Genomic DNA, 7636 nt, shown 5'->3' on the forward strand with positions numbered 1-7636 from the left:
ACCTCTAAATACTGACCAAAAAATGTCACTACCATTGATCGCTATCGCTGTCATGGCCACCCGCTAACAGGCTATACGTGCAATTGATTCTCTGTAAACTGGTAGATATTGCTCTATTGTTCGTTTTATGTAATGTACACATAACATACTAATATGCATGTAATACCTTGTAATGGTGTAAACCGCTTTTTGTAGATGTAAAGTAGCCTACATGTAGGCTAATCCAGGAGGTCATTCACTATCTCTATAAACTATAAACGTAGGATATTGATCAGTTCAGAAATTCCAGTTTTAACATTAATATAGTAAAGTTAAGGATTCAGACATTGGGGTTTTCAAAATACATCAGAATAAATCAAAATAGAATACTTTTTACTCTTACAAATTAAGTTATGTTATGATGTTAAAATGGTTTGTTTTCAGGTGGGTGTTTTATTACAATCCCTCCCCTTTAACAACTTACCTCTACAAATATTTAAATAAAGGTACAATACAATAGCTCAATGAAAATAACATGGTTTTGCTTTGTAGGAGACACAGTAGTACACATTATCATAGTAATGTGAATTACTTTATCAATCCCTGTGGGGAAATGAAGTAGCTTGTTAAATGATCACACTCTAAAAGTACAGGTATCTTTCAGCTGTAATTGTGTTTTCATTTCAGAAAATGTATGCTTATCCGGTTTTTAAGCGGCAGTCGGCTACATCACAGCGTCTCCTCATGGCGCCATCAGAGGAGGCGATGCACACGCAAAATGTGGAATCTGGAAGGGCCAAACCTGAAGAGGAAGTGCTGGCGGAGGCCAGAACTTTTGTGAGTGTAAACGGTGGAGACCCCAGTGACCAGTTTTTGGTGCTTGCTCACTGCAAGCTCCAGTTTGGGTACCAGGGCCAGAGATTTAGATGGCTCCTGGAAAACTCTCTGGGGTATGCATTGTATTTGATGGACAGCATATCTAAAGAGACGATGCAGGCAAACCCCCTGTCACAAAATAAGCAGCTGTTCATCCAGTACACATCTCTTATTAGAGAGATGGCAGAGGAACTGGAGAAGTTTAAAAGAAAGCAGCAATTGCAAGCAGAAGCCCGGGAAACTGGAGACCAGGGATGTTTGATGGTAGAGTTTGGAGACTTCAAGGGCCGGTCCATGAAGGACGTCTATGAAGACCAGAGCAAGGAGGCCCAGGCTCTCATCAAGTACCTGATCAAGGCAGATGCCAGGCCCAAAACCAACATGGCTATTTTCAAGACATACGTCTTGAAAAGAAGGGCTTCTGCTGGAGCATGTCAGCCTGCACCTACACCTGCAGCCTCCAGTGCCTCTGCACCTACCCCTGCAGCCTCCAGTGCCTCTGCACCTACACCTGCAGCCTCCAGTGCCTCTGCACCTACCCCTGCAGCCTCCAATGCCTCTGCACCTACACCTGCAGCCTCCGGTGCCTCTGCACCTACACCTGCAGCCTCCCACATGTCTGCTCCTTCACCTGCTGCCATCCAAACTGGTGTGTGGAAGACTGGCACTGTGAAAGCACTGTTGGCGCGTGGCAAACATTTGTCTCCTTCACAGCTGGCTAAAAAACTGATGTCACCAGTTAAACCCTGTGAGTGTAACTGTGCAACATGTACTGTATATGTATTCAGTTATCATTATGACAGACTACACAGACTTATCCACTTGCTGTTTCCAGCCCCAGTACCGCAGTGCACTCTGCCAACAGAACCCCCAGCCAAACATTTGGCACAAAGGCAGCTCTTCCCTACTGGTAAGTAACATCGTACATTGTTTGTCCTTGTGTCTTGTCAACAGTAATAATTTTATTAACCTATTAATAAATGCTAATAACATTTTTTATTTGTGCTGCAGGCACTTCTGTTGCCCCTTCTGGAGCGGGTGACTTTGCTGAAGACGATGATGAGGAGCTGGTATCTGCAGTGTCACAATATGAAGCACAGCAGAATACAGGTGTGGCATACGACACAAATGCAAATATTATGAAAATGTTTAGTGAAAACACACTGTGAAGTATTATTTTTGAGGAATAAAAAATCACTGTTTTTTCAAATGTTTTTGTTTACAGTACAGGATTATGTCGCATCAAGCTTCAAGCGGGATGCATTCTTTGAGTGCACCTCTTCAAAACCTTAAGGGTATCCAAAGGTGTTGGTGTTTTCGTTTGTGTTTCCCGTTGAGAAACAATCATTGGATAACATTTTCACTAACATCACTTGCTTTTCTCACTCACTATCTGTCTAATCCCCTGAACAGGACGGAGGAGATTCATTGTTTTAATGATCACAGTAACTGTTTTTCATCACTGCAACTTTGTGCACGCTTCATGTCTGTGGGCATCACTACTTTATACTAAATTCATCACAACTTATTTTCTTTGCTCTATTCCATCTAATCCTTTTCAAATACAGCTCTGGAAAAAATAAGAAACCACAGTGGTCTCTTATTTTTTTATGTCTAACTATTAATTATAATCATAATCTATTAATGCTTGTCCAAATGTATGCTGTGCAGGCAGAATGTGGACTGCGATCAAATACAACAGTCATCCTTATATTATTTTTTTCTGCATTTCTCCTTCAAAAGCTCCAGCCATTGCTCATTCAGAGGCCCGTGCTGGTCCGCCTCTAGTGGTAAAAATACCAGACCCTCCACATCATCAGCCACCTACTGAGCTCCCTCGTCACTGGAAGGATCAGCTTCCACCTTTCCAGCAGGAGTGGATCCGTAAGACCCTCTTCAAGGCCAACCTACACACTGGCAAGCCAGAGCTAGTGCCCCAGCTGAAGCTTTGGTGGCATCCTCCTCAGCCCCCTCTCATTCACAGTCAGCTGCCCGCCTCACCTGACCTCTTCTTCTGTTGCCCCTTTTTTTATGGATGCCGCTGAAGATGTGGCAGTTCCCTCTTGTCTGTGTTCGCCCAGACTGTGGTAAACACAGACTAACAGCGGCAGGACTGTATCGTACTGTGCGCAGGGTCTTAGACATCGACGGGTGGTATGACCTTGCAACAGAGTACTTGGAGTGCAAACGCTGCACAAAAAAGTATCCAGCCTGGTCCGAAGACATCTTAGGACAACTGGATATGGGCCACCGCAGTCAGTTTCCTGCTTTATTGACATACAGGTAAGTCATAATTAAGATCAAACATTATTAGGTGCTTTGATTTGTGTTATTGTTTAACCAAAAACTGCATTTGTGTTATTACACTGGTCTTTCATTAGATACTCATGTGACAACCGGGTGGTGAGGATGATGAGGGAGAGGACACTGGGCAACAGTGTGACTCAGCTTCACAAGAAGTTGATGGAGCAACATGGTGAGGCATGGACGCAGCGTGTACTGCAGTACCTCACTGCCTGTGAGCCATTTGCAAAGTCCTCCCTTGTGCAGCCTCCTGTGTTCCTTGAGCCTCCTCCCTTACCTGCCATACCTAAACCTAAGTGGCTGTTAGCTGTATACGCCAGGGATGTTCTGGGGCGACTGCATGAGGTCAAGGCCAAAATTACATCTGTCTTTGTCTTTCAGCTGGCCTGATGAAGCGCTATCGGGAGGCAGGACAGATGCCCCCAAAAGTGATGTATGTGGACAGAGACTGCTGCAGTCAGCATGGCCAGTCTCGTGTTAAGGCCATGTTTTCAGAGTGGGATGACCTCGAAGTGCGCCTTGACATCTGGCATTTTATGCGCCGATTTGCTGCAGGTGTCACAACAGAGGCTCATCCACTCTATGGAGTCTTCATGGCACGTCTGTCCACGTGCATCTTTGAATGGGATCCAGAGGATGTCGCTGCTCTTCGCCGTGCAAAGGAGGGGGAGCTAGCAGCAAAGAAGACCGGCCACCTCTCAGAAAAGGCACTCAGTGCTTGCATTACCCGGAGGGAGTTGGCACTGCACTGCCGCAGGAGGACCAGAGGGATGGAGGAGACCACCAGCCTGATTGGATCACTGATTGATCACTTTGACAGTGTGGATGGGAAGGACACTCTGGGAGTTCCTCTACTGGACCATGATCGGATCCAGCAAATATGGAAAGAACAGCAGAAACATGTACTGTGTATCCAAGACCCAGAGAACTTCCCACTCTACATTAAGAAGGGGACACTGAAGAAAGGTGGTGTGGAGCTGTGCTGCTACAGGTGTGCCCGTGGCTCTACCTCCCTGGAGTCTTTCCACCTCCACTTGAACCGCTTCATCCCAGGTATCCCATATGGATTACAGTGTCTCTTTAAGTATTATAAGCACTGTAACTGTTTCCATTACTTTAAAGTAATGTCACATTCTACAGTAATATTACAGTCCTTTTCTGATGTCAGAACAAGAAACTAATTTAATTACTTTTCCTCATTAATTCTGGTTATAATGATGATTTTTCATGTATTTACATAACTCTATTGCATGTAACCTCATAGTACCTCAAATGTAGCACATATCTTGCGTGTGTGTGACCCTTTTTCCTATTTTATTTAACCTTTAGGAACCAGTGCCAGTGATGCACATTTTCAGGCCTATCTCCTTGAAGGCTTGATGCGATGGAATGAAGATCGGATGGAAGAGGCTGTAAAAGGAGCCTCTTCCATCCGATCATATGGCAGTGCCCTGCGAGAGGCTGTGGACCAGCTCAGCCGAGTTGTGTTTGGGAAGCCCTGGGATGAGCGCTACCGCCCTCCTGGAGTATACACAGGCAAGAAATACTCATTTAACAATATAAATCATTTATTCATCAATCCACATTTTTGTATTTTGAAACATTATCTGTATAACCTTTTATGTTCTGGACAAAATATTAAGAACACTTTCTTTTTTGTTTTTTTCTTGTAGGTGAATTGCTGGGGGTGGAGTATCTGTACAGCCAGACAGGCAAAACATTGACTCCAGTGCTCCAGAACCCTGAAGAGGAGGACAGGTTGGTGGAGCAAATAAATGACGAGGACCTGCAAGATGAGGGATTTCAGGAGGAGATCATGGAGGACATCACAGTATCAGTGCTCTGTGAGGATGACCCCTGCCATGATCTTCAAAAGAGCCCCCCATCTTTGACAACCAGTCCTCAGGCCTCTGCTCCACCCCACCCATCCACGTCCAGTAATGGAGAAGGACAGCATCCTGCAAATGATGTATTTTCAGGTTTCAACGGCGGCAGAAGAGTCAGGAATTGAGTGTCCTTAATCAGGGACCGGCTCCATCTGCCTCAATTCCTGTGGCTCAAACCCGGCTTACTGCTCTGAGGGAACCACTGGATGAAGCACCAGTCATATCAGGCCCAAGACACACATTGGTACTTCCACCAAATCAGGAAGGACAGGCTCCTCCTCTGCGGCCTGGTCGCCGGCGCATCAGGGAGCGCCCCATCACACCTGCGCCCACAGTACCTGGTCCCACAGCATCAGAAACTGCACAGCCTGTTTCAGCAGCTGGGTTAGGCACGTTAGTTCTGAACCCAAACATGACTGTGCCAGTGGTGATGGCAGCTTCTGGTACTGCAGCATCCGGTGCAGGCGCAGCTCCACTTCTTCCTGCGTCTGCTGCTCCTCTTCCTACTGTGTCCCGTTTCACTCAGAGGAACAGGCGGCGGCGGGCTCTGGAGGAGGAGAGTGGAGTCCAAAAAAGGAAGTATGTGAGAAGGGTTACCTTCAACACATGCAGCAAATGTGGGCATCCTAAAACAGCAGAGTTTGGCCACAGTAGATATGGTAATGCCACATTTTGCTCGCGTTCATCCAGTGGAATGTCTCTGGATGAGTGGCTGCGCCAGCAAAAACATCCACAGTAAACACTGTACAATGTTTGGCCTGTATATATTGTATATAAGCAATTTTCTTATGTTTAAATCAACAAGCCTGTCTGTCTTTATGCAGTGCTGTTGAATGTTATTGTATAATTGTACATTGTGTAATATTTGACCTAATATTTGACCTGTATATGTTGTATATATTTTCACATGGGTGAATGGGCTGAATAGTATTTTATAGTCCTGTATGCAGTGTGTGTGTGTGTATTCACTTGTATTTGTTTTATATTTGTTCTGATAAATCATATAAACATTTAAGATTCACTCTGATCTTCATCAAAGAAGCTCCCACACAAAAACACGTTGACTGCTCATTGTTCATATTATTAAACCATAAACAGGTAAACATCACAAGTCATTGGACGGGGCATATAAACTAAAAAACATCTGTTGATATTGTAATATATTTAAACATATCTAAACTAAGCTAAATCAATCATTAATTATTTTACGCACGTTGTGGGATTTAAACACTCCAACAGACTATACATTGTCGCACAGACTACGGGTTCGAGTCCAGCCCATGGCAGATGATTTGTTTCATATTTCACTTAAACTCCTTTATAATGAACAGGAATATTGCCTCAATACCGCTACACGAGACGTTTGTCCGCGCACAGCGGGGCTCCACATTTTTCTCAACTTTTTCCCTAAAATCGGACCCCTTCTTATGCTAAGCGAGCGCTCTACCATTTGAGCTAATCCCCCTTGTATAAAGGGTCAATTGCAAGTCAATCAGGACTCACTGCACTACATGAAGTGTACTAGTGAAGTATTGGAAGCATCAGACTTTTAATCTGAGGGTCCAGGGTTCAAGTCCCTGTTTGGGCAGAACACTTTGTACTCCCTCTTGCTTGTACTCCCCTTCCCTCTCTGTTAATGTGCTTGGACAGAGCTCTGTGAACAGCCAGCCTCTTTGTGTCTTGCCCTCCTTGTGCAAGGTGTCAATGGTCGTCTTTTGGGCAACTGTCAAGTCAGCAGTCTTCCTGTGGTTGTGCAGCCTACAGAACTAGACTGAGACCATTTAAAGGCCTTTGCAGGTGTTTTGAGTTCATTATCTGGTTAGAGTGGCTCCAGGTGTCTTCAATATTGAACCTTTTCACATATTCTCATTTCCTGACCTACTGAATGTGGGTTTTCATTGGTTGTCGTTATAACCATCAAAATTAAAAGAAATAAACACTTGAAAGTAGAATATCATCAAAAGGTTGATTTATTTCAGTAATTAATGACTACAGCTGGAGCAATGCACAGACTGTGGACTTCTCCATAGACTGATCTGTGTAGATAGGACACCAGGATTACTGTCCAAACAAAAGGTTCCACTGAGATTTGAACTCAGATCGCTGGAGTCAGAGTCCAGAGTGCTAACCATTACACCATGGAACCTCCACTATGTGTAAACCTGCCTGGAAGAGAACCAGAGACATGTCTTGTCCACTGAGTTTTTATGGCCTTAACCACTAGTCTTAAATTGGAATGTTTATGACACCATCAAGTGATGATCCTGTGTCAGGATGTTGAACAAGGTCACAGCTTTTGCCTTAAACATAAGCATCTTGTTTGAAGACAAACTTTGACAAACATTGAAGGCCAGTGTTTGGAGTAGTTGTTTGGTTTCTCCATTGTACAGATCAGAGCATGCCTCACTGCACTGGACTGCATATATCCAGGGGTGGACTGCATGTGTCCAGGGGTGGACTGCACATATCCAGGGGAAGCACTGCATATATCCAAGGGTGGCAGTAACAGTATTACAAATACTCAAGTTACTGTAATTAAGTAGTTTTTCTGGGTACTTGTACTTTATTTTTAAGCCAGTACTTTTACTTGT

General features: G+C 44.4%; 1 non-coding gene across 1 annotated transcript; it reads right to left on the bottom strand.

The window, feature by feature from the left end:
• Positions 1-7119: 7119 nt before the first annotated feature.
• On the bottom strand, positions 7120-7191 carry trnaq-cug (transfer RNA glutamine (anticodon CUG)). The gene has a single exon. It is a non-coding gene; the product is annotated as a tRNA-Gln (tRNA).
• Positions 7192-7636: the final 445 nt, after the last annotated feature.

This window comes from Parambassis ranga, unplaced genomic scaffold (genome assembly GCF_900634625.1).
Source record: "Parambassis ranga unplaced genomic scaffold, fParRan2.1 scaffold_31_arrow_ctg1, whole genome shotgun sequence".
Lineage (NCBI taxonomy): Eukaryota > Metazoa > Chordata > Actinopteri > Ambassidae > Parambassis > Parambassis ranga.